This window comes from Equus asinus, chromosome 2 (genome assembly GCF_041296235.1).
Source record: "Equus asinus isolate D_3611 breed Donkey chromosome 2, EquAss-T2T_v2, whole genome shotgun sequence".
Taxonomy (NCBI): domain Eukaryota; kingdom Metazoa; phylum Chordata; class Mammalia; order Perissodactyla; family Equidae; genus Equus; species Equus asinus.
In genome coordinates, this window is record NC_091791.1 from 74,244,776 (window position 1) to 74,271,016 (window position 26,241).

The 26,241-nt window shown below is 45.2% G+C and overlaps 1 long non-coding RNA gene across 1 annotated transcript; it reads right to left on the reverse strand.

Annotated features, from left to right (window-relative positions):
* Positions 1-2,827: 2,827 nt before the first annotated feature.
* LOC139046215 (uncharacterized) lies at positions 2,828-14,108 on the reverse strand. Its single transcript, XR_011505974.1, has 4 exons — positions 13,887-14,108; positions 9,441-9,549; positions 6,085-6,216; positions 2,828-4,646 (listed from the first exon to the last, which is right to left on the reverse strand). It is a non-coding gene; the product is annotated as an uncharacterized lncRNA (long non-coding RNA).
* Between the last annotated feature and the right edge of the window lie 12,133 nt (positions 14,109-26,241).

The following is a 26,241-nucleotide window of genomic DNA, read 5'->3' on the forward strand; positions in this document are numbered from 1 at the left end:
TTCTTTAGATACTGAAAACACTGAAACAAAGACCTTTCATCTAGCATGTTTGTTTTTGTTGTAAATTGAATATGCGCTTATGTTAGATGAAGAAAAAACTAGATGAGAAAGCACATATCACCTGCATTCCTGCTGTCCAGCTCTTTCCATTCACATTTAAACTCTTTCTAGAAGACTGGGATAATCTTCTGTATTTGTATTGTATTTATTTTCTAATGGGCTTTTTTATGAGCGTATTTTTAATTAAATTAAAACAAATTTAATGGCTACATGTCATTCTGCTTTATGGCTCTATATCCTTTAACTAGTTCTCTATTGTTGGCCATTTAGGCTTGTCCTGGTTTTTGTAATAATTAACACTCCCATGGTTATCTTTCTACAAAATTCTTTGCCTCATCCCTGGTAGTTTCTTTAGCGTAGCTTCTCAGGAGTAGAATTACTGGGACAAGTGACCTGAACTTGGTAAAGCCCACACTACCAAATTGCCTGCATCAAGTTGTACTCCCACCATCTCTATTATTGCTTTTGTTACCTTGTGGCAAAATCTATTTATAAGCTAGTTGGTGGGGGTGGGGGTGCTTTTATTGCATTGTTCTGGGCTTTGGACTTCCTGGGTGAGACTCCATTAAGAACTAAGCCAAATGAACTCAAAACGCCCACCCTGGCCCCTTTAGGGATGCACCTTCCAACTGCCCAGGAGCCAAGACGATGGGAATGTGTGGTCCAAGGGCTTCCCCAGGCTCCCGGAGACAAGCCCTAAGAGTCTTCAGGGTGGGCCTCCTCAAATTGGGGAACAAAGGAGTAGCCCAGCTCGTCCTAGGCAGTCTGCTTAGCCTGGGTGTTCCAGGTCCTAGTCGCTCCATGATTATCAGTGATAAGCCATGCTTCTGAGAGAGAGGCCATTGTGCTGAATCTGTGTCACCTCTGGATTTCATGCACAAACAGGGCCCTTTGGAGCACCAGAGCTGGGATCACCGGAGGGTGGAGGTGGCTCAGCTGTGAGACCACTGGCTGCTGAGGTGGGCTAGGGCATCTTGCAGGGCCGGTCTCCTCCCCTCAGCTGGGACCTCCTCCTGCACACTCGCCTCAGAAGGGAACTGGTGGGAGGGGAAGGGCTGGACCAGTGCCATCCAAGAGAAATTTTAAAAGAAGTTAAAAACATGGCTCTCAAACAAAAGAGAATGACCATGCATCCAAAATTTCATTCAGCTCCTCAATTCAGGAGGAAGCCAGGAAGTTGGTAATGTGGGCTCAAATGGCATTTGGAGTACTGGCATTTATAGAATCCATCGGGAAAGTCACACTAAAATAGATTTTTGATGTTTGAGAGAAATCTGGTTCATGTCCTACAGGGCGATACATTGGTGGTTCTCTTTTCACTGGACAGGAACCATTTGCCTCTCTACTGGGCAAACATCTACAATGTAACAAGGGAACTGCACAGAATCTGAGCTCTTAATTAATAGCATGGCAAAAGTCAAACAATGGTCCATCCTTCGAGAAATGTAGATAATCCTCTGGTGGCCAATGAAACAAAGCTTCTGGGTATATTGGAGGCACACACAGTCATCCTCTTGACCTTATTTCCAGATTTTGGACACTTTTAGTTAACAGCACAAGCTCATAACCCCCCCTGCAAGCACAAAGCAATCATGCACTCTGCTGTGCCAGTTCTGCAGGGTCAGACACCTTTGTGCATCAAAGCGCCCCCTAGAAGTAGAGGAAAGCAGTCACCATGCCAGCAGTAACTGCTCTGAGTCTCTGCCTTAAGTGAGGTGCATGTGGTCCTTATTTTCCTACCTTTTGGTATATTTGGTATATCTCCAGCCACATTTACCCCCAATCTCAGGCAACAACCAATCTACTTCTGTCTGTAGAGCTTCATTTGAATTTTCTAGAATTTTATATAAATGGAGTCTTATCAGGTGTACTCTTGTGTCTAGCTGCTTTCACTCAGGCTGATCGTTTAGAGATTCATCTACATTGTTTTGTGTGTCATAAGTTTGTTCTTTTTCATTGCTGAATAATATTCCACTATATTGATAATCTTCATTTGCTTATTGACTTGGGCCAGTGAGCACTCACCATATAAGTGCAGGGGGTCGGCCCTGAGACAGAGTGGTGAATGGTAGATGCTGCTTGCCTTTTTTGGGCTGACTGACACTCTTATGGGAAGTCGGACATCAAGTATCTTGGCATCCGTCTTGTTATTTGATGTCAGTCGTCATAAAGGCTACAAGGAGAAATGCAGGCCCTTCTGAGGGGCCAGAGAGGTAGCTTTATGGGAGAAAAGTTTGAGCCAAGATATGAAGGAGGCATTCTAGACAGAGATGTCAGAGAAGCACGTGGGGTGGAGAGGCCAGCCTGGTGAAGGCTCTGAGGGAGGGACAGAGGCTGACAGGTAAGCAGGGGCTGGGTTGTCCCTGGCTAGGTAGAGTGTTGGAAGTGCCCAAGTAACAGAAGAGTTTTAAGAAGACAGATTAGCAGATGAGACCTTGATCTGAAGAATGGACCTAAGGGGCAATAGTGGACATGGGAGACCAGTGAGGGGCTATTGCCATAATCCAGGCCAGAGCCAGTGATGGTGTGAATTAGAGTCAGGACGTGAAGGCAAAGACAGGGGGATCTGCTGGTCATTGGGAACATAGACTGTACTTAAGTTTAGGATCCCATAGCCAGGCGTTGGGGGGATTCTGATGCCTGGAAAAGGCCTGGCTGGCAGCATTTCCTGGGTTCCTCTGGCTTAGATGCTGGGCTTCCTCCCCGTTTTGGTCAGCTCAGGCTGCTGTAGCAAATACCACAGACGGGGTGGCTTAAACAGCACACATTTATTTCTCACAGTTCTGGAGGCTGGGAAGTCCAAGATCAAGGTGCCAGTAGATCCAGTATCTGGTGAGGGCTCACTTCCCAGTATGTAGACTGCCTCTTCTCCCTGTGTCCTCACATGGCAGAGAGAGAGAAGAAGCAAGCTCTCTGGTCTTCTTGTGAGGGCACTAATCCCCGGATGGGGGCTCCACCCTCAAGACCTAATCACCTCCCAAAGGCCTCACCTCCTAATATCATCACATTGGGGGTTTGAGCTTCAACATATGAATTTGGGGGACATACATTCAGTCCTTAACATTTCTGATCTCCTGCCATGGATTTCCCAGTTGCACTATCTGGAAGCCCAACCTCCCTATGACTGTGGCCTGACTCTCTCCCCAGTCACCATTCATGGCTGGAGCTGGGGATGAGTGCCCTGCCCAGTTCTCCGACCCCTCCTGCAGGAAGCCAGCTCCTGCTTCCCAGGTTCCTGGGCACAGGTGAAAGGCTTTCTGGGAATCCTAGGGCTCTGGATTCACTCTGCAGTGACTTATGACCTTTCTCCCCCTGGAAATGTCACTGTCCTCTCCACCTAGACCCAAGGCTATAGACTGTCATGGGAGCTTCAGTTCAGTGGCTTAGCTCCAAACCACAAGTGGTCTCTCCATGGCCCTAACATTTGCTCCAACCTCCTGAATTCTCTCACTCCTGTTCTGTTGCTTTAGCCTTGGCCTTTGCCACTAAGACCAGATACTTCTCTCTCCTAATCTTGTCTGTTGATCCATCTTCCAGCTTTGCCACTTGGTACTGCCCTTGAGACATCTTTGGTCCCATGTCCAGTACCCCCCAGGGCCAGTGTTGTTCACTGCTGGCTCTTCCCTGAGTCTCGGACCACTGCTGCTGAGATGGCCTGGAGGGAGGGAGGAGGACAGTGGCTTCTCACTGCCACATGCCATCCACTGCAAGGTGTCCTGGCACCAAGGTTGCCTGGATCACTGGTTGGCCTCACTCTCTGACCCCCAGCCTTGCTCTGTCCCACTGCCCTGGGTAAGGGCACCTATGCAGTCCAGCTGTTCCTCCAGCCCCTGGGCCGCTGCCTCCTGCTGCTCTGCAGAATCCTACTGCTCCCCCTTCCTGAGGATCGCGGACTCTCATTATAACCGAGAGGCATAGTGAGACAAGGGCATGTGACCTGGCTTACCCAATCATAAATCTATACCTGTGAAGACCACATGAGTCCAGGCTCACATAGAAACTAACACTCTCAGTGATCAACATACAAGGATTGGATGTGAATCAAACGTTAGTGAAAGACCGTATTCACACTCAGTGTCTTTTTGCTGGTAATTCTACATGATACCCCAGTTCATGATGTACCTTCTATGGAATTTCACTTGAACAGCTCAAAATTACATACTTAATTACCTGCGGCTTCATTTGCCATGATTAATGGCTCAGTCCTGCTAGGGTGACACCTGGCAACAGTCATTTAAGGAAGCTGGTGGTGGCTATGTGAGAAAGCCAAATTGTCCTATTTGTTCACATGTTCTGATCAAAGATGCAAAACACTGATTTTAACTAAATGTCTTAGACAGGCCAAACCTTCAGACCAAGGAAGCCACTTTTCACTGGATGCTCAAGAGCCAGATGATCTTTAAGATCACTTGAAGCTGTATCACACCATGGTTCCACTTCGGCCATAAAAGTGGTTCTGCATCTTCTGTGTGGCAACACATTCCTTTTTTGTTTTTCTGTCAGCATGATATTAATGCATATGTAATTAATTATATGTAGTACTTCCAGTAAAACTGACTCCTTTGAAGAGGAAAAGACTGATTTGCCTGCGAATGTAAACAGAACACATAAGTAAACACCAGAAGAAGGAAGCATTTTATAGTTTATCAAGAGAGCAATGCCTACCTAAAAGTCTACTGGTGTTGGTACTTAATGTTTACATAGCACTTAACCACTTGCAAGGGCTTCCATATACATGAGCTCATTCTATCAAGAGGACTTGGATGATGTGACTTTCATTGCTGTGCTAAGAGAGAGTTTCAGACAGGGAGTTGAGAGACTGGCTCCTGCCTACCTCTGGCTCCAAGACAAGCCCATTCAAGCCTTAGCAAGTCTTCCCCACTCTGTGCCTCCAAAAACTCGTACTTGCTGCTCACTCCTGCTTCCTGTGGGGCAAGAGGTTATGAAGCTGAGTAATTTACTCGATACTGTTTGGAGGAAGGGGATTAGGACCAGGGCTGTGGCCTCATCACTTTAGATCCCAAACAGGCTGATGCTCAGGCCCAGGGTTGTGTTCCTCAGACCTCTGCTGGGGTTGCCAGAACCTGAGACTTTTGGAAAATAGGAAGACATTTCTTTATTATTATTTTTTTTTCCCAGCCACCATTTAGAAGTGACTAAAGCTATTTTCCACTGACTTCACTAAAAATGTCAATACTGGGCTAAAAGCAAACAGAAAATGTTTGATTCTGGTGGCACGTTCTCCCCAGATTGATAAAATGCCAACTGCTACACACAGAGTGGTGGGGTCTGGGGTGCTCAGCTGGAGAGAATCGGAGGATCACTTTGCCCGATGCTCCTATTTCATACATGAGCAAACTGAAGCCAGAAACATGGCTGCCTGAGGCACAGTCCTCTGCCAAGTGTGGCAGAGCTGAGGCCAGGCCTCAGGCCTCCTAACTCTCCGCCCAGGGTCTTTCCACCACTTATGCTTCTCAGTGGGGACACATGTTCCCCAGGAGGCAGGAGGTGGTGAACCCAGGGCCGCACAGAGCCACAGGCTGCACGTGCCACACCTTCTGGAGCATCAATTCTCATTTAACTGATTCTGCCTGTTCGTTCAAGAAGACTTTAGAGAGGTGGGTGAAGAAAGTCTTCCTGATTCTTCCCTAAAGAGTGCTGGAGCAGAGTGTTGCTTCTTTCTGCTGTCAAAGCAGTGCCCGGTTGAGCCAAGGGGCTGCCCTGAAGGAGCAGAGATGTAGCCACATTGATCCCGGCCTGCACATCCTGGTCTCACCCCTTGGGAGGCCAAGGACATTCTCCACACACTCGACCTGGTCATTTGGCTGTTCCTGAGCCCTGGGACCTGTAGCAGAAACTGTGTTTTCCATCCTTGCATAGAGTTTCTGAGGAGCATTGGGGGATCCTCTTACAGGGGTATGAAATATGGGGAAGGCAAAGAATTTAGCTCACTCTGAAGAAATGTTTAAAGAAAACAAGCATGTTCCAAGCAAGGGAGTACGGCTGTGTTTTTAAGTTAAGTACCTTAAGAAACTCATCATGTTCGTCATCAGTCAGCCTGAAGGTCCAGTCTTCTTTCATATCATATTCATGACGGATTTGTTTATTTAAACAAACACCACAAGGCTCTGACTAACACAGCGGAAGAAATCGTGTCTAAGGAAAGAAAATCTGTGTTTGAGGAGGAGGGAAATGACAGGGCAGGAAAAGGAAGAGTATTAGCTGTCATGCCTGGGACAGAGAAGACCAGAGCCTCTCTGTGGGGAGCTCCAGGGCAGAGAAGGGCCATAGAACCTAGAACAAAGAGTTTTAACGTCTCCCAGGAGATAGAGACCCAATGGGAGTTTTCAAACAGTTGATTGTCGTGTTCCCTTTGCCTGGAGCAGCCTTCACTGCTACCCACTCACTTGGCTCTCATCTCCTCAAGTGTTGGCTCAGGTGGCATTCTCCGTAAGGCTTCCTGTAACCACCCTCTTTAAAATCAATCCCCATTCCTGGCATTCTTCTATTCCCTGCTCCTGCTTTGTTTTTCTGTTGAGCACTAATCACTGTTTATCATTATATATTTACTTATCCATGGTTTTAATTTTTTGCCTTCCCCCATTAGTGTGCAAGCTCCATGAAGGCAAGGATTGCTGTCTCTTTTGTTTAGTGGATCTGAGCTTACCACATAGGCTCTGTTTGGAAACTCCATTTTCTAAAGCACCTTTCAGTACAGAACACCTAAAGATGTTTGGGGAAATATTTAAAACATCCTTCTGAATATATGACTGAGATGACAGCAGTAAGCACAAATCTGGGAGCACTGGAACCCAGGTTTTTGGCTCCCTGGTGGCCAAGAGCAGGGTCAGTAGATTACATGTAGAGGGAAAGTAGATATAACCAGACATCTGGTCAGGCTAGGGGGTCAGGTCAGAGAACCCCATGAAAAGCCAGCATTTCTGAAGGGAAACAGCTCTCATGGATGAACTGGAAGAAAGCCCATCCTGCAGAGGGATGCAGAGGAGATAACTGTCTGCCTTTGCCTTGGTTTTGAGATAAGCAGAAAAAAAATAAAACATGTATCTCCTGAAAATTCATAGCTACTAGCCCATACTCACATAGATTTGGAGTTTAAATCCGCACTATATGGATGGCCTTAAAACTCCCAAGGCAAATATGTACTTAAAGTGATCGCAGATTGGTACTTCCCTCAGATCCTGGGAGAAGGAAGTGTAAATTCTCACTGCAGAACACACCTCTAAGAAGTCTAAGGGACTTGAGCTCACAGAAAAAAGTCACTAAATATATGAGGAAATAAGCCACCGTGAGAGAGTCAGCAGAAGCAACAAACTACAAAATAAGTACAGCAAAAGCAACAGATAGGACAATCATCAGGCACAGAAAATAAAATAAGTATGTTTAAAGAAATAAAAGGAGTGGCTGGCCTGGTGGCGTAGTGGTTAAGTTTGCGCACTCTGCTTTGGTGGCCCAGGGTTCGCAGGTTCAGGTCCCAGGTGCAAACCTACATATTGCTCATCAAGCCATGCTGTGGCAGCATCCCACATACAAAATAGAGGAAGATTGGCACAGATGTTAGCTCAGGGACAATCTTCCTCACCAAAAAAAAAAAAAAAGAAGAAGAAGAAATAAAAGGAAATATCAGAAAAATACACAAATACACAACCATAGAACAAGAGGCTATAAAATCTCTAGGAAGAGCCTAAAAGAGCCAAATAGAACTTTTAGAAAGGAAAAATATAACTGATATTAGAAATTCAATGGGTGAGTTAAATAGCATATCAGATACAGCCAAGGAGAGAATTAGAAAACTGGAAGATAAATATAAATAAATGGCACACTAAACAAGAGAGACAAAGATGGAAAATATCAAGAGAAATAAAGGATAAATAAAGAAGATCCAAAATACATCTTTTCGAACATCAGGGCTGGCCCTGCAGTATGGTGGTTAACGTTGGTGTGTGCTGCTTTGGCAGCCTGAGTTGGTGGGTTTGAACCCTGGGTGCAGACCTACACCACTCGTCAGCTGTGCTGTGACGGCAATCCACATATAAAATAGAGGAAGATTGGCACAGATGTTAGCTCAGGGCTAATCTTCCTCTGCAAAAAAAGAGAACATCATAGAAACCATGGAGAAAAGGCACTATTTATGAAAATAATGACCAAGAGCTTCCCAGAACTGATTAAAGACACCAATCTTCAGATTCAGCAATACCGATGAATCTCAAGCAGAAAAAAAATAAAAGAAATGCACACTCAGACCACAAAACTCTAAACAATGCCCTCCCTCCCCTCCAAAGATGTTAAAAGTTGCTAGAGAGAAAGGCAGGTTACTGACATAGAATTGTTATGAGCTTTTAGTTAATGGCAGCCCTGATATTTGTTCCCCTACAGTGAACCCAGCATATATGGGTGAAAACCAAAGACACACGTTCCCAGTTCCCTGGTTCTTTAGTGACACTCATATGTAAATGTTTGTTTCTTTAACCTCTGAAGCCCTGAGCTACAGAGCCAAATAGAAGCTACAAATTGTTAAAGTCCAGATGATGTCACACTGGGCTCCCACTACAGTTCTGGCTGATCCCAGGACCTTGAAGTTCCTCTACAGAGAAACTAATGTCCAGAGAACATCAAGACACCAAAGCTTCCCAGGCCCAACTCCTCGGCTTCCTGACGTCACAGTCTACCTTCCACCATGGAGATAAACAGCCAAGGACACTCATCTGAGAAATCCTGTGTCTCCTCCACTGGAAGCAGCCCCAGACACGGGCTGATGGGAAAATGCTGACCAAGAAGGCCACAGCCTCCATCCCCTGCCTAAAATCCCAAATAAAAACCCCTGCCTGTTTCTTAACGGGGAGCAAGCAGCTTTTGGGGCACTGGCCCTTGCTTTGCTCCCTCTGCCTGGCAAAGTAAAGCCTTCCCTTTTTCTCCCAAGACTCCGTTCTCATTATTTGGATTGGCAACAGGATCAGAGATGGAACTTTTGGTAACAGAATGACAATTCAATGGAATCAGCAACAATAACGGTATCTAGGGGTCGGCCCTGTGGCGCAGGAGTTAAGTTCGCATGTTCTGCTTCGGCGGCCTGGGGTTTGCCGGTTCAGATCCCAGGTGTGCACCTATGCACTGCTTGTCAAGCCATGCTGTGGCAGGCATCCCACGTATAAAGTAGAGGAAGGTGGGCATGGATCTTAGCTCAGGGCTAATCTTCCTCAGAAAACAAAACAAAACAAACACAAAATAATGGTATCCAGAAAACAATAGAACAATATTTTCAATGTCCTAAGAGAAATTATCTGCTATATGAGACTGAATAGGCTAGAACAAATGAAACCAAATATCAGTGTCTTACTACACAGGGTTCATTTCATACTCACCCCAAATCTCCTGCAAATCAAGTAACCCTCCAAGGCAACTGTCCACTGTCCATGGACTCATGAATCCAGGCTTCCTACGTCTTATGGCTCCACCATCTCTGCACATGGCCTCCAGAATCACCAAAGAAGGGAGGAGAGAACAAAGAATCATGCAGATATGCTCAGCACCCCAGCCCAGGAAAGCCACATGTAATGTCCGCTCATAGCCCACTGGCCAGGGCTGGTCACAGGGCCATGCCCAATAGCAAAGGAGGATGTGTGTGCAGAGGGGAGACGCTTAAATATTAAGGGAGCATTAAAACTGCAAGTCTTTGAAGAACAAAGGCAAAGTAAAAACATTTTCAGACAAACCAAAACTTATAGAATTTATTATCAACAGATTCTCATTAAAGGAACTTCTTAAAAAGGATATAGTTTAGGAATAGGGAAAATAATCTCCCTGTAAAGGTCTGAGGTACAAAGAGGAATGGTAGACAGAGGAATGATAGATGTGGAAAAAAATGTAAATAATTATTAATTGTATAAAACAATGGCAATGGGGTTAAAAAAAAAAAAGCTCAAACTGGAACCAAAATCCTGGGCAAATGTAGCATAATCCACGAGGGGTATGATTGATGTTTCAGTGTTTTATGTGTTTTACAGCTTCCTTTTAGTGTTCCAGAGAACTCTGTTAAGTTAAATATAGATATTAAAATATCCAGGGTAACCACTAAAATAATAGAACTATAATGTCTAGCTTCCAAACTACTAAAGGGAGAAAAAAAGTGAAATGAGGGAAAAACATTGCGATCAATCCACAGGAGTCAGGAAAGGATGGGGATGGGGGAGTGGGCAGACAGAAGAGATAGGAGAAGTGGTACAAAGTAAAATAGTATAAATGGATAAAATATGTCAATAATCAACACAAATGTCAATGGACCAAACTCAAACAAATGGACAAAGATGATCAGACCACATTTTTTTAAATCCAGCAATATTCTGTCTGTATCTAATCGTGATAGTGAACACTTTCATGTACTCACTATATTCCAAGCATGGTTCTCAGCGCACTACAGATATTAACTCATTTACTCTTCCCAGCAGCCCAGTGGAACATGTGCTACTCTGATAAGAAAACTTAGTCATACAGAAGTTAAATAACCTACCTAAGGTCGCATAACTTGAGTGGCAGAGTTGTGATTCGAACCCAGGCCAACTCCTAGAGTCTGCACTTTTAACCTCTGTACTATACCACCATTAACAGAAGGCGCCAGAAAGAATGGCAGTGAAATGCAGAGAAAGATAGACCAGGTAAATATTAACCGAAAGAAAGCTGGCATAATGACATTTATATCAGACTTTAAGACAAAAAGTATTATCAAAGATAAAGAGGTAAAAAGTATAATTAACCAGAAGATTTAATAGTTCTAGACTTGTATGCCCTTCGTAACATTGCTTCATAATATGCAGAGTAAAAATAGAGAGAACTACAAAGAGAGGTTGGCAAATATATCATCATAGTGGGACACTTTAACATACCTCTCTCAGTAGACAGAAAATCAATAAGAATATAGAATATTTGAACATGCTTGATCTGCTGGAGACATATGGAACACAGTACCCAACAGCTCAAGAATGCATGTACTTTTCCACGTGTATATGGAACGTTCATAAATGCTGATCATCTAGACCATAAAATATCACTGAACAAACTTCAGAGAATCACCATCCAAACCACAGTTCCTGATCACAATGAAATCACCTTAGACATCAATAGTAATTCATAGCTGAAAATAGTGGCTTGATCAAGAATGAACAATTCAGATGAAGGATGTGCAAGGTTAAGCCAAGGAAGTAGCACTAGGGAGGGAAAACAGAGGACAGATTGTATAGATATTTCTCATATCAGCAAAGAAGGAGTTGAAGATGTCACCAGAGTCTATGGCTCAGGCCACTGAAGGTTGGCAGAGCCATTAATCAAGAGCTAGGGAGAGCTGGAAGAGAAGATTTGAAGGGAGAAGATAAAGTAATGTCAACTACTGCGTGGAGACGAAGTGAGGTGAAGACTAGAAAACAGGACGTTGGCACTGACTTCAGTGAGAGCAATTTCATTAGTGCACAGAATGGAGGGGGCCGAATCCAGGCTAGAATGTTTTGAGGAATGAATGAGAGACAAGGAAGAGTAAATGTAGATCGATCTTCTAAGAAATTTAATAGGGAAAGAAAAGAGGATGCCAAGGAAGGAAGGGTTTACTGTCTGTTTTTGTCTCTTGTTTGAATGGGAAGGACTTGGGTGAGACAAAAGTGAAATGGCTGTGAGGACAGCCTCCAAGGGGTTCCAGTGGATCACCTCTAACTCTCCTGCCATCACCGCTGCTGCCGCCCTGCTCATGTTCAGTCTGCTCTTTAACGCTTGAGCGGTTGTGGGGCTGGAGGGGCGCAGCTGAGCCTGCTCATCTGCCCTCCACCATCACCGGTATTCCACTGCTGGCCCCACCCCTTCAACGAGTATTTGCCATTTCTGAGTCCCAGCTGCTGGGGTCACCCCTGACCCTAGTGACAGCAACCCCAAGTCTCAGGCACCACTGGGCTCAGTTTTAAGGAAAAGAGAAGCCAGAGAGTGAGGTGCGGTGTGGGGGGCTATGGAGCAGAAGGATGGCAGGGGGCTTGTGTCCTTGGGAACACACATGGCCCCTTTTGGTCCCAACTGATTGGTCCTTTTCTAAATTACTACAATATTGAATGGATTGCAGTGGAATGGGGCAATAAAATTCTCATTTTAATACACGCAGGCAATTTGAAAATGGTATTGTGTCAGAGCTAAATATAAAATATAGCTAAAATTAAGGATGCATCTATTTTATTTCCTCTTTTGTAATAGCAGGATGTTAGGAACAAACACAATATACTGGAGGATAATGCAACTCCAGTGTGCCGAAGAAGAACCTAAAATTGTTATAATTATCATGGTAATTGTTAGTCAACCTCCTAACTCAGGAATACAACGGTTACCTCACAGCGGTGCTCTGACTCTTCTCCCCTTTCTTTGTTCTGTCTCCTTCTCCACGCCCTGTTTTTGTCCCCTCCTCTTGCCTCCTTCCGCTCAGGCTCCCTGAGCTTGCCTGTGATTCTCTCTGCCCCTGCCAAACACACACCTTCCCCTCTGAGCTCCTCGTGGCCTCCGTCAGGGCTTGCTCACTGCCCATTTTAATAACTTTTTCCTATTAAAATTTAATATATGGACATCGTACACATTTTATAAAATACGTTCATTGTAGAAAAGCAAAAGGCAGAAAATAACAATAATCTTTAATCCTCATCACCCAGAGGTATCTACTGACGGTTAACATCTTCATGCATACAATTCTTTTCTTTCTTATGTGCTATATATATGTGTGTGCATATATATAAAACTTTATTAACCAGCTGGCACTGGAATTGTTCTTAAGAAGGTAACTGAGGGGCCGGCCTGGTGGCATAGTGGTTAAGTTCTGGCTTTGTTAAGAAAGATGCTTAGATAGATACTTGCAGTAGATAAAAGTGGAGAGAGTCCCGCCCCACCCCACCCCTGAGAGCCAAGGGGGAAGCTGCTGTAAATATCACAGGGCCTGGGAGTGACTGCTCCCAGAGGGGGAGGGGGAGGGAAGGAGAAACAGGGAAGGGCAGAACGTCGCAGGCTGCACATTTTACTATGTGACTTCTTCATGACTCCCAAATGTTCAGCAAAGTTTGTTGAATTAAAAAAAAACTGGCCTGAGTGACTTCTACTGTGGATATGAGAGAAGGGGCTGAGTCCATGCCAGTAAACAGTGGCTGAAGTAACCCTTGAGAAAGATGGAACCCCAGAAGCAAAGGAGATCCAAAGGATGTAAGACCCTGTTCCAGTCTGCAGCCCAGCAATGAGCAGAGATCTCAGGGAGAGGATTAAGGGCTCATGGTGATTTCGTCCAGCACTCAACAGATCCAGGGAGGTCACTTGCCAACTTCTCAATCACAGGTGCGCACACACACATACACACACAGACATTTTTTTCCTTCAAAAAACAAGATCATATTACTTACAATTTACAAACAATTACAATTGTGATGATTAGTCTTGCCTCACCTATGCATACATAACCCATGATCCAGGTATGTACAAGCAGTCCCCAATTTGGACGGTAACACTAGACTAGAAAAATGGCTACGCCAGCTGAAACTGCAAATGAGCTCAATAATCAATGGAAAAATTATGATTGTTGAGTAACTTTTTAAAAATTTGTCAAAACATTAAAAGCTCTCTTGCTGTTGGTTATAAGCATATAAGGAAATGAAAAGCAAGTAAAACAAATACTTATTTAGCACACTGTAATTTAAAACATTAGAAACATTGACAGGGCATTTCATCACTTTGCAAACTTATTAAGAGGAGTTTGCACAGCCACTTATTGTGTCCCCTTCTCTGATACAAGAAGTCATATAACTTACCACACTGGGTGAGCATATTTTCTGTGCCTTGGCCAGCTGTCATTCTCCTTTCTAAGTCTGGATCAGCTTCCGTAGTTTATCCTTTGTGCTTTCAACGTCATGAAACATCTCTGAGAGTTCCTTTAATGTCAAGTTTGTCGCTGGTGTCACTTCCTTGTTCTTTACCCCCACCAGACGTTTTCCACATGGTTTATACTGTACACTATGCAGGGCTAGGTCTCTTCTGATGCTACTTTGCTGTTGTCATTTTCAAATCTTCTAATCAGAACAATTTCATTTCCAGTATTATCATTTTTTGCCCTTTCATCTTTGTTGGCCAATTTCCTCTCTCAATCATCTGTTTTTGTAAACTGGCACATGGGCTTATCGCTGGGAGACAAGGAGGCAGCATGTGCTCTCTATGTAGACACTGATGAACTGAATGAGCAATGCACGGTGACACACAGACTTGGAAAGATACGGTGTGGTTGGTCACTGGTCATGATGTGCTCCTGTTATGTACTTAGTAGAAGCAGCTACTTTATATGACCTATTGTTAGTGCCCTTGAGTCTATTCCAACTCCTAGTGGCCCTGTGGGGAGCAGAGAGGAACCCTGCCCAGTCTTTTTGCACCATCCTCTCACCTTCTAGCACCATAACAATGCTCCACTGCTATTTATAGGGTTTTCATGGCTAATGTCTTCTTCCTTATCTTAGTCTAGAAGCTCTGCTCAAGCTGGTCCACCACTGGTGAGCGTGCTGGTATTTGAAATACCGGTGGCATAGCTTTCAGCATCACAGCAACATGCAGCTGCCACAGTATGACAATCGACAGATGGGTGGTGTGGTTCCCTGACTGGGAAACAAACCCAGGCCATGGCAGTGAGAACACTGAATCTTAACCACTAGCCCTCCAGGGCTGGCTGCTTTATATAATTACCATAATTAATATACTGTGGTAACTGAAAGTTGAACCATGTTGTTGAGGGACTGGTATTATTTAACTAAACTGCGTGGACTGAAATTTGTGCATTTCAGAACCATGCAAAGGAAGGACTGTCTGGGCAATATATTTCCTATACTTAGGAGAGAAGTAAAACTTAATTTGGAATTCTTTGTTTACGTTCTCACTTGGGTCTCTCTTCTTATCTTTAGTTTCTATTTTTACTACCCAATTTTGGCATTTCCTCTCTTATTTGGGGCCATCTGGTCTCTTTACCCCCAATTCCCACTTCCTTAAGATTCTTACCTTCTTTGACATTGTTTGGGGCACCTGAGAAATTAGATTCCAGGGAGCGATCAGACTGTCAGATGGAACTCCACCTCACTGACAGGCTAAGCAGCCTGGACTTGTTCCTTGAATGATAAAACCAGGGAAGCCAGCTCCCTAAATAAAGGTATAAAACATTGTCCAATCCAAAAAGCCAAGAGCTAGACACCATCGCATGTCAATGGACTCTTTCCATTGCTGAGTTCTTATCTGTAAAAGAACACACTGAAAAGCTGCCATTCCTCACTCTGCCGGGGAGTGAGCATAAAGACGGTACACAAAGGAGTGACACAGATGACTTAAGAGATCTTGAAGAAACAGTAACTCTTAGCAGAGGATGAAGACCACAAATGAAAACTCTTAATCCCTCTCCAGGGAGAGGAGGAAGCAAGGAAAGTGAGGGATTCTTGAGGACAGTCCCCCTCTTTGTGCAGCAAACTCACTGTGTAGTCACTCTGAGCACCTTTACGTGGGCGGACATTCCTCCAGCATCTTTTCCACAGAGAAAGGGTTCCTGGTTTGCCCCCAACTGATGATGGAAGCCCAGGTTATTTTCATTTCTTCAGGGCAAGGGTGCTATGCTGTCATCTTTTATATAGTGGAGAAAATTACCCCAACTGTCCCTTGGAAGGGTATCCCAATTAGCAATCTTAAAAGCTCTTGGGAGAAAACAAGTCAGTTGATCGATAGAGCACAGGCTGAGTAAGTGAGGAGAGGCAGCCAAATATGTCTCTCTGAAGTTCAATCAATCTCATAAACTTCCCACCCACACTGAAACAACCAGGCTGAAGGCAGAAGGTGTTTGTTTTGCCCTGATAATAGGCTACCCTGGCAAACCATTTGGCTCCTGCTTCAGGGAGCTGGTGGTGCAGAGGCGGAAGTCTGAAGTATCTGGGAGGAATTCAAGGAGATTTAAAGAGGAAAACAAAATCTCCTCATGCATGGAGTCCCAACAGCCATCTGATTTGGGCTCATCATAATTGTGTCTTACCTGCTTCCAGCAGTCTCCTTCCTTGGGGAAAAAAGGTATCAGAGACAGCTAACGCCTTGAAAATTCATTCTAGATGCAGAATCAGCAGACAGAAGGCTTTGCACCATTTACAAAAGATACAGCCCCCCAAAGCACCCTTCGCATTTTGTTTAATAGCTAGTCTTCTGACCCCTCATTTAGATGCCCTCAGTGGGAGGGGGGCCCAATAAGATGATTTTTTAGTCCTTGAGATCTGGGGCGCTGGACAGGAAACCACTGTGACCTACCCTTCTCCTATCTTCTACAAGTTCAGTAATTATTTTCTCCAATTAAAAAGAAAAATGGAACAGTCTGATAAAGAATATCTGATTTGTAAACTTCATGTGAAAAAATTGCAGATGCACAATCATTGCCATATTCAAAAATTTAATGATTACAATTAGATTGTATTTAAATTAGATTAAATAAAATTGATTAGATTATAGATCTCATATATATATATATATGGTTACTGCATGTATAGAGACTGCAAGTATCTGGAAGCGTCTAATTTTCTCACTTGTTTAAGGTCATGGTTCTCAAACTGTGGTCCACAGACCACCACCATTAGAAGTAGATCTTATTAAAAATTGAGAATCCCTGACTTTACTCCTGGGTGTACTAAATCAGAATACAGAGAAATAGCACCCAGGAATCTGCATTTTAACAACTCCCCATCCCATTATGTTCACTAAGCATTGACTACTACTACTCTAGGGGTTCTCTCTGAGAGCCAGTGCTGGGAACCAGGAAACCCACTACTTAGACCTGGACCAGTTTCACTACTGGACTCCTCTGCTTTTAGCAACATCTTCTTTGTATGCAAAGTTGTAATGACAGCCTTTGGGCCTTAGATCTGATTTCTAGATATTTATAGATTAAATGTGCTTCAGTTAAGATGGTGAGCCTCACCAATGTGCCAGGCAGGCTGTGCCTTCTCATGTGGAAGGAAGGAACATGTGTGAGTGGGACTGGACAATTGTCCCCAGGACCCTGACTCTGGTGCTCAACTTTGATTGTCAGGAGGCTCCTGTCCTGGTGGTAGAGTGACCAGTAATCCCAGGTTTCCCAGGGCTGAGGGGGTTCCTAAGGCAGACGACTTTCAGTTTTAAAACCAGGAAAATCCTCAGCAAACCAGGAACTGACCATCATACATGATGGTACTACTACACTCTAGCAAAATTTGCCAGAGACTGAGAAAGCACTGTCCCAATTTTTTTCTTCTACACTGAGAAGTATAACCACCACCCATGTGTTGGTTAGTCAACTCAATCTTCCACTGTGGAAAAGTCTATTTATGAAACCAAATTACTGTCAAAAATCTGGTTGGAGAGAACAGAATCAGAGTAAAAGAAGTGGATGACCTTAAGTGAGAGGCTGGATGACCCTGTGTAGTGCCAACAACAAATTCTTAGACACCAGCTGGGTGTCTTACAATTAAATTCGATTCTGACACTAACTACCTGGAATTAGTGCTGACTCCACAGGCTAAGGGCTCAGTCTCACAAGCCCGCCCCCACTTCAGACATCGGTTGCAAGTCTCAGTGACCAAAGAGGTATAAATGTGAGGAGTCATGGGAATTTGATATCACCTGGGCATTGTCTGGGGCACCTGAGAATGAGAATGACTCATAGAACTACTTATAGTTCTAGAAGACTCAGAGAACTCAGGAAAGCACTATACTTACAATTAGTTTTATTATAGCGTTTTATTATAGAGGCTACAACTCAGAAAGAGCCAAATGGAAGACATACATAGGGCAATGTCTGGGGATTGCAGGCACAGAGCCTCCGTACCCAATCTTTGTGGAATTGGGGGTGCCACTCTCCAAGCACACTGATGCGTTCACTGACCTGGAAGCTTAGCCTCATTGTTCAGTGTTTTATTAAAGTCTCATTACACAGGCATGACTGATTACATCACTAGCCAAGTGACTGAACTCAACCTGCAGCCCCTCTCCCAGGAGTCAGCAAGTGGGGCTGATAGTTCTAACCCTCTAATCACAGGGTCAGTTCCTCTGGTGACCAGTCCCCAGCCAGAAGCTCTCTAAGGTCTCTCCACACCTCGAGTTAAAGAGTCACCTCATTAGCATAAACTCAGGTGTGATTGAAAGGGGCTCCTTTTGAATAATGAAAGATGCTCTTATCCCTCAGGAAAATCCAAGGGTTTTAGGCACTCTGCGCCAGGAACCAGGGACAAAGACCAAATATACTTTTTATTACATCACAGGCCTGTAACACTATAGGGAAAGATCTGCTAAGGGGATGAGAGCAGATGTCAGCCAATGAGGGCACCCTTTTCCAACAGCATGGGAAGAGCACTCAACATTTATTGCACTTTGACTCTTCTCTGACTCGGTTATCATATTGCACATTCTAATGTTGATGAGATTGAACAAATCTCCATCGTGGCTGCTTGGAAGCAAGGTCTTATGTGGGACACCTCCTGGGAGCCTATTTGCATGCAACAACCTGGAACCCTGCCCTCTCTGCACCACTGAGGCCCTGGTAGGAGATGCCTCAGCTCCAGGCGGAATGCCTCTAGAACAACCCTGAGTATAGGGTGGTTTTCTGCAGCTGGATGATGTCATTCATTTCCCTCTTGTCTTTGAATCCTAGGGGTGCACCCTATTTAGAGGCAGCATCTCCCTGACCTCATGTTGACTGTATCAAGACAGCAGTTTTTCAAATTGTAGTAGTATTTATAATTGAGAAAAACTGGAAAACAAGCACAAGGTTAAATAAGCTGTGATTAAATACCAAATAAAATGTTTTGCAGCATGTTGAAATGATGTTTAACTTTTAAACATCATGACTTGGGAAAGTGTTCACAACAAAATGTGAAGTGGTGTATGTACAAAGAAGGCTGCAAGGGAATGTATTCATATGTTAACAGCTGCTATCACTGGGGTGATGGAATAAGAGTTGATTATTTTCTTCTCTATGCTTTTCTTTATTTTTTCCTACAATGATCATGCATAGTTTTTATAACCAAAATATATATATTAATATATTATTTCCTTATAAAAAGGCAATACAAATAGAAATGTTCCCACTTTGTCCCTTGCCTAGTCCTGCTGACGTGACTTTACCTCTGGTCTCTGGGCTTCTCGCTTCCTTCTGGAGCCTTTTTCAGTGCTGTCTCATGTGAGTGCCCACTACTGAGATCACGCTCTGGCCCAGCGTTGCCTCCTGGCCTCAGAGAAGGCCTGGCAAAGCTTCCTCAGAATCTGTTTCCACTAAATTCTGCCACACCAAGGAGCACTATCAGGAGGAAGTTGGACATTTAAGGAGGTAAATAAGTTAGCCAACAAAAACCCATTGCATTTTCATTATTGATCCATAAGTTCATATATGACCAGACCATCACATGTCACCAGAAAACCACCCACTTACTGATAAATAGATAGTTTAGCAGGCCTCATATCTGTTTCTAAGACCTTATTTTCACAAGCAATTTTCTCCCTTAATCAATACAAGATCATGTTCAACAAGCACTTATTAAGCATCTATTGTGTGCTAGGCCCTGGGGAAGGAAAGAAAGAATCCCATTCAATATAATGACAGATATAGCACACACTAAATAAACGTGTGTGAATAAAAACAGTAAAGAAGAAAATAGACTTACCTGAACCTATCCAAATATCCAGAGGCAAAGAAAAGACTAAAACTTGGATCTCCTTGTTATCTGATAACCTAAACCTTACACAAAATGTTCAAGGAATTGAATGTCACAAATCCTGCCGCGGGGTGGATGACTCCTTCTGGCCTCCCCACTCCTATTCAGGGTAGTCCTTCTTCCAGGTTTCCCTCTTCTTCTAGCCAACTTCAGGCACCAAATTTCGGAAGACCCAGCTTTTCTGAGCCTGAGAGACTTCTTAGGGTCCTTTTCAGGATCACGTAACTTGAGACAGCTTTTTAATATTTAATGACAGGATGTTGTCCCAAGCCTTCATTTCTCTAAGTCATTTGTTCTGAAAGGGGACTGGGAGGGGTGCCCCCAGGGGACACTTTGCAATGTCTGGAGATAGTTTGATTGTCACTACTGGGGGAGAGGATGCTGCTAGCGTCTAGTGGGTGGAGGCCAGGGATGCTGCTAAATATCCTACAGTGGACAGGACAGCCCCCACAATAAAGAGTCATCCAGCCCAAAATGTCAGAACTGCCCTTGCTGAGTAATCTGGTCCAAGTAAAACCCCGAGACGCTTTCACAGGTACTCTCTGTCTTTGTTCTGGTTCTCCCCCACCAGATCCTATGAAACAGATCACTCTATTCATCTAAAATTCCCTGAAAATATGCAGCCTGGAGCTGAATGCCACGTCCCAGGGAGGGTAATGAGCGCTGAGCACAGCCCTCTGCCAGGCGGTGGCAGCACAAGGTCAAACCCTTGGGCTCTGAACCAGGTGCAAGTCCACTGTGGGCTCTGTCACTCACAAACTGCGGGACCTTGGGCAAGGTAATTAACCTCACTTTAGTTTCTCACCTTTAAAATAGCTGTAAGTAGCAAAAAATAGTGATAGAAGTGTTAAATAGTACCCACATCTTTAGAGGTATCGGGAAGATTAACGCAATAATCCATGGGATGTGCTTAATGCAGGAGCTGGTCACGTTGATGAGCTCACTAATGCTAGCGAGTAATCATAGTCCTGCAATCTGCCTTAAGGCTTCAGACTGTTCTTTAAAAGTTGTTTGTTTCTACAACCAACTATCTTGATAAAATTTTGGAGAGCTAAATTGAAACCTTTTATCGAAGAAACTTAATTCTTGCCCATGAGCCCAGGGAAGAGGGGCAGAGAGGGAGCGAGCACAGGAACCACCAAACACAGGTACCGGTTAGAACAAACAAGCAACAGGAACCAGGAATTTTCTTCGTCGTTCTATTTTTAAATTTGAATTAGAATCTCAAAAACATTTCTGTATTGATTAATTTGTTTGTAATTAAAGTGTTTTTTGCTAAATCAGTTGGCGCCCACTGTCCTCAGCTCAGGTTGGGGTACCCACTGTGGAGAGGCCAGGTGCCATGCCACTGAACAGTACGCTGCTGCCACAGCGTCTTCCACTCAGCCAGGGTTTGTCTGGGAGGTATTTGCCTGGCAAGAGCTGGGACTGTAGGGCTTTCGAGCCCATATCTATGCTTCTCAGGAAGCCCCATTCTGTTTTTCCCCATTTATTCATTCAACAAACAATATTGAATGCCTACAATGAGCTACATCTTGCCTTCGTTTCCTACCCTGCCAGCTACTTGGTGAGTATTGTTGCATCTGAAAAGCTTTTAGATCATTCACATGGTTACTGAATAGAAATTCATTTTTCCCAAGCCAAGAGAGAAGAGGTAAACAAGAAAAGATATAGAACACCCTTTGCTACAATAACCCTTGATGTAGATCCCAATTTACAGCTTACAAAGCTCTTTTACACCCGTTATATCATTCTATTTTCCCTGTTCACCTTTGGCTGCTGAGGGGGCTAGCTAGAGTGTGGATGCCCTCATTACCACCCTCATTATTACTCATACTGAACAAATGGCACTGACCATTCCATTCCTGAAGTCAGTGCCATTGTAGCAGAACCAGCGAAGAAAATTTCAAGGGTTGGAATCACCTCCTTTTGCTTAGTCACAGGAGAAACAATGCTCTACTTCTCCCTCCAACTATCAGCTGCACCGGGGAAGAGGTCCCATGGCTGCTGCTCAGAGGGCAAGTGCTCCCAGCCTTTCAGGACTCCTGGAGGGAGACGTTGGGTCATAGGTGAAGCCAGTGGGAACAAGGAGAGTTGGTATCAAAGGCAACCTGAGCCCCCAACTTCGGTATTAGAAAACTGAGGCAGCTGGCTGCTTCAGACATGAATCTAAGCTTAGCATGGGATGGGAATAGGGCTGAAGCACTTAGGTGCTGTGAGTGTGAGGTGAAGCAGGAAAGCATGTAAACCCACACTCAGGAAACCCTGAACTACACGGGGACCCTAATAAATAGGAGGCCCATGAGTTAATCCTGTTCGTTGGTATGAGCAGAGGCATAGACACCACAGACTGAAGCCAGGGGTCAGAGAATGCTCTTTGTGGGGTCATGTGAATCCTATGTGTTTTTAGAATATGATCTTAAAGCAAGGGCTCCTTTGCATCGATCTCCCACAAAAGCTTGTCCGATGTCTCACCTGCAACGGGGGCTCAATAATTCCTGCTGGGTTCAGATCAATGTCCTCTTCTACGGATCCCCCCCCTCCCCACCCAGAGGGCTATCTTCACTGACTGTGGGTGGTCCCCAGAAGACAGGAGACTGAAAAGAAATGAAGAAAACAAAGAAGTAAGACAAGAGGAGTACAAGAGGAAGAGAAATGTCATAACTTGACCAGACTCCTTCATAGCATGGTTACCTGGACAGGAACAGGGCAATTACAGACAACCAGCGACCATGAAGTACCAGGAAAAGGGATGTCTCACCTGAGACCCACACTGGTGTGGATGCTGGCTCCAGAAGAGGCAGCCAGGCAGCCCAGCTGCTGCAGAGGCTGAGGGAAACCATAGTCAGTCCAAATTGGAGGTGGTTGATGCCAAAGCAAATATTCGCGGTGACGGGCCTCAGCGGGGGGGTCTAGGCAGTGAATAGACACCAGAGAGCCAGCAGGGCAGGGGTCATGGTTCCAGGAGCTCAGTCCAGATGGCAAAACCCCAGAGCCTCAGTCAGCAGGAAAAGCCAGAGGAGTACCAGGCCCCCATCACACAGGCTTGAGTTTGGGGAAGACTCCAGTTCCAGGGTGGTGGGGAAAATGGAGTCCTGGATATATGACCCAGTACCTGCCTTGTCCCGGAGGGAGGAGAAACAGTGCTTTCCCAGGGAATTGTTGAGAAGGAAGCCCCGGAAAGTAATGTTTCCCACCCCTCTCTGGAGCTCTCCCTCTTACTGGCTCCTTCCCCTGGGGGTAGACTGGCCTGTCTGGTAAAAGGAAGGAGTCAGATGTCTATTTTGGATGGCAGAGCCCAAAAGCCACCGCTCTCTCTCCATGCTTTCTAGTGCTCTCTGCTCTGCTATTTGTGGAGCAGTCTTCATCAGCTTAGCAACTGACTGGGCAAGTGAACGCTCTACTTCCTCCACAGGTGGCCACAGACAGCAGGAAACCCCATGTTGGCTGCAAGTCCAAGCTGAGCCCTTAGGCTGGCCTTAATTGGAGACTGCCGATGAAGCTGCTCTCCTCACTCCGTCACGCTCCTTGTGACTATTTCTCAGTGGTAGTGATGAGGATTTTTAGGCTGCTTAATTTTAAAATGGCTTATGATGAGGATTTTTAGGCTGGTTAGTTTTAAAACTACAGATGAGATTCAGGCTCCAAGGAGTGGAATTTGTTTGCCCCTTTGTTGGGAAACATTTACATTTCTAAGGGAAACCTCTATCTGTGAAGATGCCTCCCTCTCTGTGCCAGGAAGAAGTCTTATCACTAGAAGCTCTTAATGGGGAAGGCAAGAACTTAAGTTGGTTGCTGTCTGGCAATCTCATGTAACTGATTTAGGGTGGTGGCTTCTGACCTTTACTTAATCCGATTTGATTCTTGTCTAAAAGTCATGGGATCACCCAATGACCAGACCCCACCTGCACTGATACCATTTTAACTCTTTATTCATGTTATTTCCTTTGTCTTGTAAAGAGATGAATCATATACCTATGCCTTAAATTTAGCCCTAACCCTCAACTCGAGGCAGCAGCAGGAGCTCTGCCTGCCCATGGGTCCTGTCCCCATGCCAGCGGGGGCAGCAGCAGCGGCTCTGCCTGCCCATGGGCTCTGTCCCCATGCCAGCGGGGGCAGCAAAAGCGGCGGCAGCAGAAGCTCTGACTGCCCATGGGTCCTGTCCCCATGCCAGCGGGGGCAGAAGCAGCGGCTCTGCCTGCCCATGGGCTCTGTCCCCATGCCAGCGGCGGCAGCAGAAGGGGCAGCAGCAGGAGCTCTGACTGCCCGTGGGTCCTGTCCCCATGTACCAGCTCTGCCTGCCCATGGGTCATGTCCCCATGCCAGCGGGGGCATCAGAAGCAGCGGCAGCAGAAGCTCTGACTGCCCATGGGTCCTGTCCCCATGCTATTCCACACTATTCTCTAAATAAAAGAGCACTACTGCCAGATCTTAAGAGTCTAAGAAATCTTTCTTTCGACTCCTCGGCTCACCGACCCCGCATCAGTAGGAGCCCACGGGGAGGCGGCTGAGTACCTAGCACCTGCAAACCCAGCTCTTTCCAGGAAGAGAGCAGAGCAGCCAGTCAGGGCTTTGTAGGGGAGCCAGGATCTGGGACCCCACTCCAGGGACTAGCTCAGTTCGAGGGCACTGGGAGGATTCGCCCTGAGTCTGTGCATCTGGTGCTGAGCCTGGTTGGCAGCAAAGATTTGAGCCCAGGGCAGGACAGGTGAGATTCCAGGTCTAGAGAAGTATTTCAGGCTAAGCCCTACTGCGTAAAGGGAGAGGGTGGGAAATGGTACAGAGAAAATGTTACCTTCTGTTTCTGGGGATTGGCTCCTACTTCAGGTGTAGCCAACTGTGAGGACCTGGGAACAGCAGAGGCAAATGGAATAAGCCAGGTGAGAGAGAGAGAGAGAGAGAGAGAGAGACAAGCAAACAGAGCTTGTGGTGGTGTGGGAGTGGGAGGCTGGGGAAGAAAAGCCGCTGCTCCCAGTACCACCTCTGCGTGGGCTGCCTGTGCAATGGTCCATTTCCTTGAGGGGCCTGAGAAGGGGTGGGGGAGTGAAGAGGATTTGTCCTAACTGCCAATGCAAGCTTGTTCTCACTCTAAACTGCCAGTCCATTGCAGGACCTTGTTGGAAGAGAGAGGGAGTAGCTAACAATTTCGATTGAAGTTAGCATTCTTTATTATTACGTGGGGCTGGATGTTCTAATTTCTGAATAGAAACTGTGTTTGTGACTTAAAGTGACAACAGGACTTTTTATTATTCAAGTCTTAGCAGAAAATTCATGAGTCATCTCAAGTTTCTATCCAAGTGAAGAACTTCCACCACTGAATAAATTTTAAAAGGACAGTGGAATACAAGCATAAAGATGCTTCATGATTATATCTCAGGAGAACTTCTTATTCAATGTCCAGTTACGATTATATAGTTGGTCTTTGGGTTGAAAGAGAGTTTCTTTTCTTAGCATTTGGGCTCGTACATTTTGAGGGAAGAATGGAGATGGGTGGAGCGTAGGGGCTCTTGGAGGTAAGGGGAGGTTCCTTTTTTTTCTTGTATCCTCCAGAAATGTATAGTTGTGCTTCATTTAAAAAAAATACAACATACTGAGGAAATTACCTCTTAGGGGCATTGTAGGCTTTATTCAGAATCTCTAAGTGGTGAGTAGCACTAAATTATTCCTGTTCAACAGAGAGAAGCTCAGACATTATTGGCGACCATCTAAAGAAATCAATCCCATCTTAAGGAACCCATATGGAGAAAGGAAGGAAAAGCAACTCTGGCCCTGCCAAGGTGTCAGTCCTCAAATGGGGGCGCTAACAGTGTAGCTGGGCTGGGGGTGGGGCACATTGCTTTGGCCTGACACAGAACAGCTTTGCTAGAGTGGTTGGGTTCCCTGACCACTGGGGGTCAGCTCAGTACTATTGTCATGGAAGAGAGCTAACCTGGGCCAACCCACCAGGCTGATTCTGAGTCCAGTCCAGCTTTCCCGAAGCCCAGCAAACCAGACATTTCATAGGCCACTAAGACCTTGTCTAGTCCCTGCAACCAGTGTTCATCACTCATTGGCAGTCAAAGGAGCCTCCAGCGTAAGGGCAGCGCCTCCAGGGTGAGGCCAGCTCACGTGCGCAGTATCCTCGAGTCCTAGGCTTCTAGTTCCTTAGCTCAGCAGAGCAACTTCCTGCAACAAACCTCCTCTCCATAGCCATAGAAAAGAAACATGAAGACTCACTGAGAGACAGTCTAAATTATGTCTAGATTTCAGACTTCCTATCTACAGCTCTATTCTCCAAGTGCAGCCAAGGAAGAGCCAGAAATACCTCATTATCAGGAAACTAGAAGCCTTCTAGAGAAAGCACCAGCCCAAATTGGGCTTGATGTTGCAAGTGGGTTTGCCCTAAGGAACTATGACACCTAGAACTGGGCTCCCTGCA